Raw genomic sequence first — 15,782 nt, 5'->3', positions numbered from 1 at the left:
GCAGTTGCGGTGCGGCGTACTTTTCTCAACTGCTCGAGTTTGTTTTTGATCGTGCTCGCAAGCTTGCGTTGGCGCCGTTCACTCATATCTCAGGCGGAATTCGCTGCAAAGCTCTCGTTGTTGCGTGCATTCATTTCAGCGTGCTCGACCACGATCGCACGGGCATTTCGTCAACTGCGTCACTGCTCGGAGCCGTCGGGAGACCGCCGCTGCTTACTGAGGAGCACTCGCGCTGTTCGTTTACCAGTGATTCAATACGCCGTGCGCTAGAGAGGTCGTCGGCGTATTGCGCGGACGTTTCGCGTCCTGTGCGTGCAGTGTGCGTGTGCCATTCGCGCTCCCGTTTCCATCGGCAGTGAAACCTCGTTGCTATTAGGCGTGCTCTTGCAACGCTCTAGTGATCGTTACTGGTGTTAGTGTAACTATTTTCGTTTTTCGCGATTGCGCTTGTGTGAGCAGCGGGGGCCATGACATCGGTGGAGGGCGATATTTTAAAGGAAGCCGCTGCGCTCGCTTTGCATGCTTGCACGCCCCTGTTATACGCCGCCGGTAAAAATGAAAAGAAAGAGACCCTGCGCTTAAACAATACCTTAGAGATTTTTTTTTCTTTAATAAAGGCGAAGGGTTAGTTTTGTTCACTGCAATATCTACATAAAGATACGAATGCACACAGGATGCCGAGAACTTCATTTGTAAAAAACATTTATTTTCTCACAAAAAACAACTCGCACGAAAAAACGTGGCTATTTACAATATCTTCACATCATATACAACAACATAAAAGCTTCTGCTCTATAACAAAGTCATCAACTGCAAACAAATGACATTTGTCAAAACTTCAACCCCATACGCAAACCTGCGCTCGGCTGCAGATCCTTTAAAAAAAAAAGCACTTTTTTATTTTCGCGATACCTTCGTTTGAGGAGAATGCAAAGGATTAAAAAGTAAAGTGACGTAAAAAGGTCTGTTAATAATGGGGTGAACTGTGCCTAGAATTAAAAGGAGTGCCATACGCCGTGCGACGGTGAAGAATAACTGGGCACTCTTATTTTCGTTTCCACATTTCGTTTCCACATTTATTTTCGTTTCCATTATTTTCGTTTCCAATAAATAAATAAAACATGTGCCCCCCTCGAACAAAATTTCTGGCTACACCACTGCTCGTGTGGAATTCGCGCGGCTAGGGGCCCGCGTTTCTCGCGTGTGCTTAGTTGTCCTTCGCCCACCGCAGTAATTGAAAGCGACGGTCACTTCCCGTGCTTACAAGAGTTGAGGAACAGGGAGGAGATTTTCGATACCGCACAAATGCCCTTCCCGGGCATCGGTGGCCGTCGTGTGGTTTTGCGCGACGAGGGGCCCACGTTTCTCGCGTGTCCTTCACCTCACCCGGTGAAGGCTAATTTCGAGCGCTGAGCTAAACAAGCAAGTATACTAGTTTCATCGAATGCAGCCTTCAACTTCAGAGTCCCAGGGATGGGCGTTGCCAAAGGGGGGCCACCGCAAGATGGGCCACCGCAATAATTGAAAGCGAAGGTCACTTCCCGCGCTTGCAAGAGCTGTGATAAGTATTTTTCTCGGCTGCTACTAATTGTGACCAGGGCCGAGCAGTTGGAGACGGCGCGGAGACGACGCAGTACGAAGCAGTAACTGAAAGTAGTCGCCTGTCTCACACGGGTATTTCCGCTTTGTTAACTTTTCCGCTGACGAACACCGGCATAGGGCGCCCTAAACCGGCCGGTAAGCAGCCAAGCGCCACCAGCGCGGGGATCTGTGCCCCTGCGGTAGCACGCTCCTTCGTTGGCTTTGAAACGCGCGCGCAGTAGTCGAGGGCGGGACTTATGCGATGACGTCAGCCCGGACAAGATGGCGCCGAGCTGGTTTCCGGCTTCACAAAATGTCACGTGACGGCCTCTCCTCTCTTTTTCCTTCCTCCATGGTTTTCTCAAAAATTGAAGGGGACGCTTAAGCTCCGCCTTAAGGATGTGACGCGATAGCTTTAGTGGGTCAGTGCCCTAATATATGCGGAATTTGTCTTCCATTACTTTACATTCATAGATTGCTGGGAGTTCACATACCACCCCTGGCGCAGTGGTGCAGCGGTTAAGCAATGCGCCACTTCCCTGCTGCGATGGCAGGTGCTGCCAACGATAGCAGATGCTGCAGCTGGGGATTGTGAGACACAAGTTGCTCTTTGTCGAGCAACCACTCGGGACGAATCATTAATTGAGGGGATTCTGGTGTGGGCTAGTTGGTTCATGCTTAATAAACAGATTCACACAGCGCTACGGAACGAGGTCGAGAAGGAACACGAAACACAGGACGGGCGCTGACTCAGCGCCCGTGACTAGTCAGCGCCCGTCCTCTGTTTTGTGTTCCTTCTCATCCGCGTTTCGTAGCGCTGTGTGAATCTGTTTATTAATCATTAATTGAAGTGCCATCTGCCACGGTGGTTAGATTGCTCGCTATCCGGTGGGCAGGTTGTTATGACGCCGCAATGTCACGTGACCTAGGTGGCTCAGCTAGGTTGCCTCTCCGAAGAGACGGCGACGACGACGATGACGCCGGATCCTCCTCAGAACGGGACCGTTAACGCTGCGGCGTCAAAAAATAGATCCTCGTCATGCAGAGAACGACAGCTCCGTCTTGCTCCCCTCTCGAAAATTGCTGAGACGCTAGGGTGGAAACGCAACATGGTTGCCCTGGCAGCGGCTTCGAGTATGCGGCGCCCAACGCGGCAGTGAAAGTGTCGCTGGAAGATAAATGGCTGTTGCTTCTGCCGCCGGCAGTCTCTGCCGCGTTCGGAGCCTCCGGTCGGGCTCAAAAGGCCGGCATTCTCTCCAGGAACCCGCGGGACGCCTGCCCGTGACATCTGTGTTTACTAGCGCGTTTCGCCCAGCGCTTCCCCTTGAAATTCCGAAGCTCGGCCATAACACTTTGGGACCGCGAACAGGTTTTAAAGGCCCGTGCTTGCATTGCGTGTGCCGGTGCTTGTGTGTCCCGCTGTGCAGCCAGTGCGTCTTGGGCTGCGGTTCGGGAGAAAGCAATTTTGTTTTATATGTTTTATGACTTCATCGTGCTCTTTTGTGCGCCTGGGCTGGCTGGGCAATAGTATATATATATTTTTTTCTTTTTTGAGTGCCCTGTCTAAATTTTGTGTGGCTGGGCTTGCAGGTCTGTGCGCCTGCCAGGGGAAAAAAGTAGTAGGGTTTTAACGTAGCTAAACCGAGTAAAAGTGCGAAAGCGAGGTACCTTAAGGGTTCCAAGGTCACCCTCAAGGTCATCCTCCTATTGGCTACAGCAGGCGCGACGCTTCCCCGAACTAACCCGAGCTTACCCGAGTTACTCCGAAGCTTCACGCAAGATTTTTCGTTACAACCGTGTTAAGCAGTGCTTTTGCACTAAAATATGGCGAATGGTTTTTAAATGTTGCTGGTTCCTCCTGCTTCGTCCTTAGAACGGGTACATTACCATGCTGCGTATTTTGACAATTATTTCTGGCCGGCTTTGATCTTTCATCGTTCCCACACGAATTACAGGTTGCGGTGAAAAAACAACAACAAACGCTTTCATAAACGAAGATCAGTGGAGTGAAGCATCTGAAACATCTATATGTTTTAATGGGAGCTTGTTGTGTAAAACATGAGCTTAACTAAATTCACTGCTTCCGCTCGATAAGCACAGAGCGATTGAATGCAGCATCACAAATTCATAGCTCTTTGTAAGTGCAACTTTTATTCCATTTCTGTGTTAGCTGGAAGGCAAAAATCGAAGAGCCCAGCGATTAAGGCATTCATCAAGGCTGAGTAGTTTTGTAATGAGGGAGTAATTGCTCATTAGCATCCGCTCATTAGTATCCCTGCTGAGCTCGGGTGCATGATAATGTGTAATTACTCCCTTATTACAAAACTAAAAGAGGCACGACGTCAAGCTTCAATGCAGAAAGCGTGATAGTCTATATGTTTACTCTGAAAGATTTACGGCAATTTGTTACATTGATGACAGCAGAGGTGTTTCTGCAGTTACAGTTAAATGGGCAGCACATTTAATGACACCATGTACACCCCCGTGAAAGGTATACAACCGAAGGAGTTTGCTTGTGAGGCCTGCAGCCTGCCTTTGCATCCTCAACAACCGTAATCTGTCCAAAAAAGAACGTCTTTGCGCCCTTTCCCTCGCATTGAACTGCTTGACGTGCCATGGGGGCCTCACTAAACATCTTAGAAGCAAACCCCTTGGGTTGTATACTTTTGGCGGGGGCTGTACTTACATGGCCGCTTGTGTTTCTGTTGCAAATGATATTTCCTCCCATGTCGTGGGGAAGTTCTTTAGGCATGAAACTTCATAGAAAGCTCTTTTTACGAGTCTAGTTCTGCCCTGGTGTTCCTGAAGTTTAAAGTGGCATGACGCTTTCGGGACCGTCGAGTGTTGTCGATGCAAGTGTGCGAGTTGTAAGCTTTCGCGAGAGCCAACCCTAGAAGAGTCGTTCCGTATAGGTATAGCACGACAGCTTCATTTCCGGCGCCTGCCCTTCGTGCGCTACAGTCTTTCAAACGGCGCGATTTAGCGGCAGTTAAGCTTCCGGCCTGACGGTTTCGATGCCAGTTAAGCCGTTCCAAAAGTAGACGCGTTACAAAAAGCAGCTTGGCCCGCAATCAAGGTTCCACCGACGCTGAGTACTTCGGCGTTTTGTTTTCGTTGCAGCCGCTGGCGCTGCCCCAGAATGGCTAGCGTTGATGTCGTCCAGGCAGCGGCTGGAGTGAAGCCATGCAGAAATAGACGGGGCAGTCGCGAACAGCCGGCCCCACGTCAGTCCATGGCCTCTCGATTCATCGGCTATATGGGTCTGAAGGTTTTGCTAGTAGGGCGTCACATAATGTTATCATTTCATGCAGGTTATCGCTGTTGCGACGGAGACCCCTGGTCATCCGCAGTTATACTAATTAGGTCTATCCTCCACCTAAATGACAGTTTAATTTCGTCTTGACAGAGGGAACCAAAAAGTTTCGAGGTTTTTTTTTTGCGTTTCTTGCAGGCTCCGCATACCGGTTGAGATATAGAGGCAAACATACTGAAGCTATGAAGTGGCAATCTTTGCAATTACAGGAACACGCTCAGAAAAAAAGAACCGTGTACGAAGGCTGTAAAACTATCCTTTAAATAGAATTAACGACCGTTGTCATGTACACCATGTATACTGAAGCACTGCGGTGTCAGGGAAGAAGGATTACTGACTTATTTTCCTATTTCTCCGCGGCACGGGCCTCAGAAGCGAGTGGGAAGAGTGGCAGCTAGAAAGTCTTGTTTCTAGTCGTTCTCACTACACATGAAACACACTCGACTTTGCCGCGAATGGGGAAGTTTCTTTGTATTGAAGTGTCATTACGGCGTCGCATTTGCCGCCAGAAATCGTAAAAGTACTCCCACCTGTAGCCAGCGATAACCTCAACCTCAAGACATCCCCCCCCCCCCTTCCCTCCCCGCATTGCTCTCCATACGCTGGCTCAGCGCCATATACGACAATTAAGGAAGAAAAGTTCATTTCTGGAAAGAAGCAGTATAAAGCTATAAACTGCATACCAAGCTTTAGTGTCGCACGCAAGCGAGACCGCCACGAATCTTGCGGTACCCGATGGCACATTGCCTACCAGTTTCTAATTCAGTCTAATCTTTGAAAGAAACAAGTAAAAGGGGGGTATGCGAAATTCCGCAAGGGCGCTTTCCCACGCAACAATATTGGCCAGTAGACGGCCCACCACGCGTTTCCAGCTGAATCAACGCGATAATGGCAAGATTTTTTTTTCTTCGAGTCTTCCAAAATACGTTTCATGCATTCCTTCTGCACCATTAACGCCTCTCCTATAGCCCTCACAGTTCTTTTAGACAGAACTCTGCGATCTTGTCTTGGGAAACACTCTTATGTGGAAAAGCGCACTTGCGAAATTTCGCATACTCCCCGACCAATTTCTGCTCTTAAGAAATACAGCACTCTCGTATATAGCGGCCCAAAATTCTTTCGACTTGCATTTGCTTAGGTCCCATCTCCACCTCTCTTTTTCGACCACTCCCTTATATTTTATTCAGCCTTCAGGTTGGATCGCGTGAGCGTGCGCTGGCAGAACTGCGGACACCTTAGACGGTTTCATTCGGCACCGGCTTCGTGCACTGACAGATCCCAGCACACTCTAGACGCTTTCATTCGACACCGGTCCGAACTCAAATAGCAGCAACCTGCGATCCCCTTGATTCGAAGCCAGCCAGCTCGATAACGGCCGGATTTCGCCGGCCCGTCTGCCCTTGGTATAGGGCACGGCCTCGGACGCGAGCACAGGGCTCCGCGGAAGTGGGGCCTCCGGTGACGACCCTCCCCGAAATAGCCGCCCTGGTGGGTCGAGGCGCGGCGCCGGCTCTGAGTCCCTACTTTTAATCCCCCCGTCTCTGTGCCTCAGGCGCGCCAAGGATGCTGCTGTCGCCTCGGCCGTGCGGCATGTGCTCCGTCGTACTAATTGCACGCACCGGCGCGTAGGCCTAGCACTTGTCACGGGATGCGGCGGTCCCTGACGGTGATAGAGTGGAGCCCTTGAACGCGGACGCGCCGTGTTGTAGCACTTGGAGACGCGCGGCACGACCGTGTCGGATCTCGGAGGCTCCACGTGTGAAATAAACTGTTATCCTTTGCCGCGCGTCGGTAGGAGTTCCCGTGCGCTCGCATTTACACTTGACGCGCTTTTGCTGATCTTTAGTGCAAGAGCACGAACTGCGTGGGAGCGGTCTTGACGGTTTTAGTTCGCTAGAATTAAGGCGAAAGCCTCTTATGGCTCATACTCGCGGCCAAGGTCACGTCCGATGTAACGCAGTCTCCCACAAATAACGCGGCAACTAATCAGGATAGGAGAAAACGAATGGTATTGTCAGATAGACGTGAAAAAATGTAACCCCTACACCAAGTTTGATGACTGTAAAGTGATTGGTTAAGTAATTGTAGCCTATTATAGCAAAAAAAAACAAAGAAAACAACGAAATGCCTCGATATAGCGCAGACGTCGATATAGCGCGGACGTCGATATAGCGACGGGAACGATGTGACGTCACATCCATCCGAAGTCGTCACAGCATCACAGAATAGATGGGAAAACGGCGGATTTCTGTCAAATTAGATTGAAAAATGTGCAATTAAGCGTAATTACTACTTCAGATCACCGAAATATCTATAATTTGGGCAAAAATTGCTCATAAACGAGGAAAAGTGCATGGTGACGTCACATCAGACGAAAGGACGTCCAAGCAGTGAGATCCGCCGCCAAGCAACAACCGCCGACGCGCTGCGCATGCGCAGCGTGACGTCACCGCTTCCTCTCGCCACGCTCTTCTTCTCTGTCTTGGAATTAATTCAAGCGTGGCAAATTCAAATCAGTGCAATGAGTCGTAAACGGGTTTCGTCTTCCCGCATTTAAGAAATATCTAAGGGCCTCCAACGAATTTTTAATGGCGTTCCGCAATGACAGGGCACTAAAACGAGAGGTGCATGGCTCCCTTTGAGTGTCGAGAGTGAAATATGTCCCTGCTAAGGCGGAAGCCTTTAATGCCTCATCGTTGTAAGCAGGAGTTGTCGACAGAAATGTCACGCTTTTCAGTTGGTCGAATGGCCGTGACGTCACAGTGCGCGAATTTCAAACGGGGCCAATTGTACTTTGGGTAGTAACCCTGGAACAAATTAAAGGGATGATATAGTGATACTCCAAGTAAGTGCGACTTAGTTAACGAGTTAATTAATCAGTTAGCCTAATTGACCTTTCTAGTCAGACTAGAAGAATAAATAAGACCGAGTAGGAAATTGGTCGAGTTGGGGAATAGAACCAGGGTCTCCGGAGTGCGAGACGAGCACGGCAACCACTCCACCATGCCAGCTCGATGGTTTCGAATGAACAAAGGCGCGTCTAGTGAATACGGTGTCTTCGTTCACTCCCATCTTCCGGCCTTCCCTTACAGCGAGGTTCAGGTGTCCACCGAGATATGCGAGACAGATACATTTCCTTTCCTCAAAAACCAATTTACTGACGAGCAAGGCGTAGAGCCGAACGAGCGATGGCGTTCTGTGGATTCGCTGGCAGCGTTGCAAGACGCTGTCGCGTTCCACACTCAGAGGCGAAGCTTAACATCTTAACTACACATCAGTGACACAAGGAGCAACACAGCGCCTAAAGGGCCACTGACCAGGGTCCGGACATTTTTGAAAAACAAGCCCACTGCATAGATGAGGCATCGAAGATAACCTCTGCAAAATACTAGAGCCATGGGCGCCCCGAAAGGCTGCAAAAATTCAAATCAAAGCCCGCTTGTTCTTTCCTTCAACAAAAACGGCCCCGCCCCACTACTCTGAACCCCGTTGACGTCATGGGGGGTTACTTTCGCTAAAGGCACTCCATTGGTGCATCGTTCCGACTGACGGGAGAAGGTTGGGCGTAGCCTTTGCGTCGCGTCGTTTGTACAACGCTTTCCGCAGCGTCTTCTGTTTTGGCACATGCCTAGAAACCCGCATGAAGGAACAACAACAAAAAAAAACTGCGGAGGGAGCGTACGGCGACAGCCTTGAACCCTAGCCATAAAAAGTAAAAAATTGTAAAACTGAGTGAGTTGGTTCGCCCCCCGCCGTAATCACGTCACGAGACGCTCTGCGTGCGCGCTCCCTTCTCAGTTTTTTTTCTTCTATGCAAGCCCCCCAAAACAAGGTTTTAATTACTAGTGCAGCAGAGCCTTTCCCTCGCTCGCCCACTTGACCGCTCCGCACACACACCGCTTATCCTTCGTGCATTTTGCGTGCGTCTTGACTCCAATGAATGACATGGGCTTTGGAGCGGAGAAAAGACACAAACACACAGTACCCAAACACGCATAGAGAAAATCAAACGGGCGGTTGCCCGGTCCGCGCTTTGCCGTGTGTTTCCAACACAACCGACTTCCGCCCTCCGCTCGTGAAACGGTGGGGAGGCCTAAAAAAAATGAAAAGGTGGCTCGCTAACCGGGAATGACAAACAGATGTATGAAAGGATGCGCTCGCTAACAAGTCTAGGTGGTTGAGCTGATCGGGCCTCTCGATCGTTCAGTGTGCGGAGGAAATGCAAAAACCAAGAAAAGAATTCTATTGAAGGCGGGGCCATGACGTAGACATATGTGACGCACTCCACAGACACCACGCCTCCGGCTTACATCGGAGAACGAAGGGGTGATTTTGCCTTGCCGAGCCTACTCGACGAGGAGCGGGAGAGAAAAATCTCGAGGAGGGAACGGAAGGAGAGAAGGCTCGCTCCAAGAGCGGTAGAGAGTGTTTGCGACCCGATGGCGGTCAGTGGCCCTTTAAGGCTTTCGCCTCACTGCACTTTAGGCCAGCGAAGTGCCCCCCTGAATTTTAAGTCCGTTTGATGTACAGAGAGCGTTGGTGGCTCATACAAAGGCAACATAACGTGGCACACTGATCCATGTGGTAGCCCAGTTATACAGGGTCTGTTCTGAAAGTAGTAGGACTGGTTTTTTTCCTCGGCGAACGGGCGGACGAGAGGTGGTTTGCGCGTGCAGGATCGTTGAACTTGGGATATTGGGAATGTTGGGGAAAATCGGCAGTCGGCTCTCGGCCGTTGAAGAGAGGAGGTCCCTTGTACTGTGAACCCCTGTCGAAACGTCTCGTCACGCAGAATCATCGAGCGTTTACTGGATCAGCGATACGCGATCAAATTTTGAGTAAACCTTGGTAAAACGGGCAAAGAGACTCACAACATGATTAAGGAAGCCTACGGTGATGCTTCCATGGGTAGATCAGGTGTTTTTTGAGTGTCATAAGCTGTTCCGAGAAGGTAAGGAAAGAGTGGAGGAAGACGACCGCTCCAGACGCCCTTCGAGCAGCAAGACCAACGAAAATGTGTAGCGACTGAAACATTTACGAGATAGCGATCGTAGAATAAGTATCTGAATGATTGCTGATGACTTGAGCATTCCTCAAATCGAAGTTTTTAGATCGTGACAGAAAACTTATCCATGAGGAAAGCGTGCGCGAAGTTGGTTCCGGGAGTGTTGTCAGAGGAGGAAAAGGCCAACCGGTAGGATCTTCTTCATCATGTGAATGAGGACCCCGATTTTTTGCCCAGCACATGGCGGCGACGCTGCCTCAGCCCCCCTAAAGCCTCGACTTGGCCCCGCCAGACTTTTTTTCATTCCAGAGAATAAAATCGACGCTCAAGGGGGAACATCACGGATCGGTAGAGGCGGTTCAACAGGCCGTGACGAGGGAGCTAAACAGCATTCCGGTCCAGGATTTTTTGGAGGCACACGAAAACTGTAAAACTCATTGGCAGCAGGGTGTAGGTGCGGAAGGGTGCTACCTTGAAAAATTGTAATCGTTTGCACTATTCTCTTGAATAAATTTTGTTAAAAAAATGAGTCCTACTACTTTCAGGACAGACCATGTATATACCGACAAATTTAGCCGCACTTTTATATGGAGCACATCACCCTGTTTGACTACTTAGGCGGCGCGGTTGCTATAAAGTAAAAGTAAGTGTCATTCAGAAGAACGAAGGGAGCAGCACGGGAAGCAAATCTGGGGTGAAAACTTTTCAATAGCGCGCACGGGGTTTCACGCTGTATCATTTCATTTGTTTACCAGAGAACTCTTACAAAGAGTCCTATAAATCAATTGAAGCACTTGCCATAGAAATATCGACTCCGAAGGGGTCAGCAGAGGTCGACAGGTAGAATTTTAACTGAACGCTTTTTTAATGCATCAGAAATGGAGGTTTACGCAGCACGTACTTCACTTATGAAATTGTCCGAGAGAGGGCATCGCTGTGCGCTTTATTCACTTTCGCTCTTTTCTTCCCTACGCGCACAATTAGCGCCCGTTCGCTGCCTCCCGCCGACCGGACTCCGTATTGAGCTTCGATTAGGCTTAAGGGCTGCTTTTTAACGTCCAGTGCTTTGTGATGCTCACCCACGCTCCACTTTTATTGTGTGCGCGCGTGCGCACCATTAGCATATTAACGATCCACGATAATCTGCGGCGCACGGTTCGCCTTTCCACTGCTTCTCTTCGTCTATTGTTCGCGGCGTTCGCTCAAAGGCCGACAGAGGCTGACCGCTGTGTTGGCACATTTGCGTAATTACTCAGCCGGACGTCGGGCTGTCGGTCCGCACGTTCGGCTGCTCCTTTAAACGGCGTTGTTTTAAAGGTCGGAAAAAAAGAAAGGAATAAATGAAAGGCATGCAGCGATGCTGTTCCGTGAAAAGTCGTTGCTCGATGCGGGGTCGCCGGGTCGCGGAGAGGTCGTTCGCGGTGTTGTTTCGGTGTTCGCCGATCTTTTGATTGTTGTTTTTTTTTTGTTCTATCTTCAGCCCGCAGGTGAGTACTGTTCCGGACAGCACACTTGTTACCCTTCGTGGAAAGCAGTTCGGGTGCGTGGGAGTGCCTGTTCTAGTCGTACAATCTGTGGAGAGGCTATTGCACCGAATATATTATAGCTTTTCACGCAGTCTACAATCTAGACAGTTTTAAGCACACTTTATTTCGCATTATGTGAGAAATTGGTGCCAAACTGAGGTGTGAGTTGAATAAGTGAACATAAAAGTTAGGGCCGATCAATTGGAGTGATGCAGTCGTAATGTCTAGTATTATCCTTTCACTCGCCTATTCTGATTACATTTTGGTTTGCTGCGCTCCTGATTCTGTTCCGACTCCGATTCTATTATGATCGCTCACTTTGTTGAGTTTTGCTGCGTCAGTCTTAGTCGTTTTCATATGAACTCAGTCATTCTTAATCCGGCATCTCCGTCCTCTCCCCTACAACCGTAGAGGGAGAGGGTGGAGGGGAAGGGGGAGACAGGCGACAGGGGCAGAGGACGGTGGTCAAGTGGCAGGTGTAACGACGATGGGTTTACGCTCCAGCGAGACTTCTGTGCCGTCGCATAAAAATTGCGAGGACACTTTGGCAACTAAAAGGTTCAGAGGCGAAAGCCGAGGACACTATGCCGTGAAGACTTCCGGTGGATGTGACGTCACACCGTTCTCGTGGCTATATTGATACCCAAATTATACATCTTTTGGGGTTCTTAGGTGTTAATTATGTTTAATTACACATTTTTCCATCTAATCTGACACAAATGTGACGTTTTTCCGACCATTCTGTGAGAATTGTCGCTATGCGGTGACGACTTCAGGTGGATGTGACGTCACACCGCTCTCGTTGCTACATCGACGCCCGCGCTATTTCGACATTTTTGCCTATAATTAATTAACTAATTAATCCACACTCATCAAACTCGGCTTCAAGGTTCATGTTTTCCTCCCCTATCTGAAACAACCATTGGTTTTCTTCTGTCTGTTTTAGTTCCCGAGTTAAACGCGTATGACTCGCTTCGTTAACGGACGACAGTATGAGTCATTAAAGGCTTTCGCCTAATAAACGCTGCCCGCATTCACCTTCCACCCGTTGATATATCGTGAATACTGTCATGTCCTTAAAGCGCTTGCGTAGTTTGAGGATAAAAAACATCTTGATTGACTAGCAAGAAACGATGAAGCTCTCGAAACATTCAATTTTGTCGCATTGTCAAAGCAGTGTAATTTCGTTACATTGGGATAGGTGAGCGAATTTTCGCTTTCGTAAATATTAAAATATTGAATGCAGTTTGAAACATTCCGGCGCACTCATTCTACCTTCTGCGTGAAAGTGCGCGATATTCTGCACCAAGCAGAGGGAAGGGTGGAGAGCAGAAGAAAAACTAATGCAGTGCCTTTCGCGCCATCCTGTGAGATGGCTGAAAAAAGCGCATATGTTGGGAAATCGTGGCAACGTAACTCGTTGGAAAGAGCAGAAAATCCAACGTAGGTTGCTGAATGCGGCCCTCGTCCAATGTGTACTCGGAGGCCGCTGTTAGGAGGAGAAAATATCCGGGAGCTACATCCATCAGCACGAAGCTCTTGCTGTCAGTGCCTCCGTAATTTGTGTAACCAGTGGGTCATAACGAAGGAGCTGAAGGTTTACTTGCAACCCCCCCCCCCCCCCCTTCCCATTTCTCTTAATTCCTCCTTCTTCCGCCGCTTCCTTGGCCGCAAGCCGTCTCGGCGAAGCGTCGGTAGCTCATCAAGCCCATCAGTGAGGCGCTCGAAGGGGGAAGCCCAGTGGCGGTTGGGTGGGCTTTGAGCAGCGGCGGGCACGCCGTTACGGAGGCCGAGGAGGGAGCGGACACAAGAGGTAGAGGGAATACAACACGACGTCGACGGGCCATCGGCTACGCCCGAAAAAGGAAAGCTGGGCCGTCGCTAGTGGTGCGAAGAAGCGGCTGCCGCGGAGGGGGAGTTGTGGGGCGTCGCCTGGGGCACCCGGAGCAATGCAGGCGAGCGGCGGAAGCGAGTGAAGGATTTGTGAAAGAAGAGGTGCGGTGGAGAGGAGGCTGGGGAGGAGGAGGAGGGCAGCGTAGCGACGGAAACGTTGTAAGCGGCCGTGACGCGCGAATGACGGGCGAGGGAGCTGCCGATGAGCCGAGGCGACGAAGGAAGGGTAGCTCCGAGGAAGGGGCACGCGACCAGAACAACTGGCGAGGGGCGAGGGGGGTACGAAGGGGGAGGGTTCTGCCCGAGGGGCAGGTTGGGCACCGAACCGCGAAGTCCGGGCTCCGGCTTGAGGTCGGGGTCTTCTTCGTTACGCAGCTACGGTTGGGCTAGCTGCTTGCTTCCACAGGCTCGGCCGGGGGTGTGTGCTTCGTTTATTTCGGTTTCCTGCATTGCTGCGAAACGTGCTCCCGAACGACTCGAATCGTCGGCTCGCTTCTTGCGGAATTACCTGCCCGGAACGCCACAAGCAGCTCCTTTTCTTGCGCCTTCGTTCTGCGTCGTCCTAGCGGCGCACGCCTGAGCAGCCGGACGTCTGTCATCTGGATGTGAGTTAGCCCGCTATGTTTGTATGAGAGGCACGCTGGAGCCTCGCCTGCATGACGTCAGCTAGCGCGCGTGCCCGAGACAAATATCCGGTGCCTCCTTGGTCTTTCCTTCAGCTTCCTATGCTCGTCACGTTGGCCATGTGTTTCGTAGATGCTGCTCAAGGGACGTAGAGATTGCACGGTTTATGTGGGTTGTACGACGTAAAAAACAAAACGAATTTTCCTTTACCGCTAGCCATCACTTGGCTTTGGCGGAAGCATGCACTATATTCATGGTCTCTTTGTTGTATTTATTGTGACTGTGAATGCAGTCATAGTTCAAGTTTGGGTGCTCCAAATCTGCTTCCATATCTTTCTTTTCTTTTTTTGGCGTGTGCGCAGGCAGGCAGGTATTTATATTTTCGTAATGTAGATATGCGAAGACAATAGGTCGCTTACAGACCAATATCGGAGCCCACAAATTCTGCGTGTTTGTTTTGCTTAGAGCACCTGGAAGAAGAAGCATGGAGGTGCAGAGAGCAAGTGAATTCCCCGATCTTGCATACGTCGTGCTTGATACACGCAGGCCTAGCTGACCGGGCTAATTGGGCATTACAGGCTTGCTGCTCAGGTGAATGGTCGTAGTCGCTTAAAACAACTCAAACGCGTCCGAGGGCAAATGCTTTGGCAACGAGCCTTAACTTTAACGAGGAACCTGGCGTTCAAAATTAGTTTCTTGTGCGGGCTCCGTGGCTGCGTAGTAAACAGCGATTTGGCAGAAACTCAGTTTAGTACACATGCAGCTACTTGATTCAGTTGAATACGGCTCATTGGAGGACACAGGCAGAGAAAGCCTAATTAAATAAATAAATACGAATGAAACAAATCCTTCTTAGCACGGCTTTTGGGAGTGCTGATGTCAAACAGCGTTTCCTCGGTTTAAAGCTGTGTCGTTTTCTCACTTAAAAGTTTTTTTCAACACCTGATGTGAGGCACACATGCCAAATTGATTGTGTGGCTATACATTGCGAAACTCGTGTAGCAATAACCTGCAGTGAAAATTCTGTCTGGCGAAGAGCCATAACGAAACCATTAGTGCGGCATAACTAAGCGACCATGGAGCCTTAAAAGCGAGAAATCTTTTCCCGGAAAGCCACATCGGCCCTTTCATTTTACAGGACTCCTTAAACACCCCCCCCCCCCCACACACACACACACGCACACACTCGACCGGATATATGGATGTACTAATTGTCAGCGAGCATCACAGTATCGCTTCTCAGCAGTATGGGGCGATGTAACGTGAAACATAAGACTTGCCTGCAGTTATCGGAGCAAAAACTTTTCTGTATTTTTTTCAACCGACCGTATCCGCGATTGGACAGAACTCCATTTCCTCGTAAAAATGGCGTCGCGATGGTCAACCACAAGTGGCCGGCAGAGGCTAAAAATCTCCGAACGGATCAAGAAAGGAGCAACTTAAACCTACTACCATTTGACCAAACGGGAAGCTTACCAGTACCACTCGGCAAAAGGGGAACTTTACATAATACTGCTAATGAAAGGAGTCATCTCCGAACACCCATTACTCGAAAAGGGAAAAACTGCATAATGCGATTGTACGAAGGGGAGCTCTATATGTAGTACCATTCGAGCAAAAAGGAACTTTACCTAGTAGAAGCCGTAGTGAAGGGCTCCGGAAATTTCGACCACCCCGGGTTCTTTAACCCCAGGTGGTCGAAATTTCCGGATCCCTTCACTACGGCGTCCCTTATAGCCTGAGTCCCCTTGGGATGTTAAACCCCAGTAAACCAAACCAAACCAAACCATTCCACAGAAGGGAACTTTACGTTGTGCCACGAGTGCGTACCACAGTTAAC

The 15,782-nt window shown here is 49.8% G+C and overlaps 1 protein-coding gene across 2 annotated transcripts in view; it reads left to right on the top strand.

Moving 5' to 3' along the window:
* Lmpt (four and a half LIM domains protein limpet) overlaps positions 1-15,782 on the top strand; it is a 277,389-nt gene that overhangs the window by 156,819 nt on the left and 104,788 nt on the right. Inside the window, exon 1 of one of the 2 annotated variants that reach the window (XM_089572506.1) lies at positions 13,652-13,923. The exons of the other annotated variant lie outside the window; for it this stretch is intronic. The gene's annotated coding sequence lies outside the window, so the exon portion shown is untranslated. Of the gene's footprint in view, positions 1-13,651; positions 13,924-15,782 lie in introns of those variants that run through there. 2 annotated transcript variants of the gene reach the window in all.

This window comes from Amblyomma mixtum, chromosome 2 (assembly GCF_055824585.1).
Source record: "Amblyomma mixtum isolate Tamu chromosome 2, ASM5582458v1, whole genome shotgun sequence".
Classification (NCBI taxonomy): Eukaryota; Metazoa; Arthropoda; class Arachnida; order Ixodida; family Ixodidae; genus Amblyomma; species Amblyomma mixtum.
Note: the sequence above shows the minus strand (reverse complement) of the source record. Positions and strands in the feature narration are given on the sequence as shown.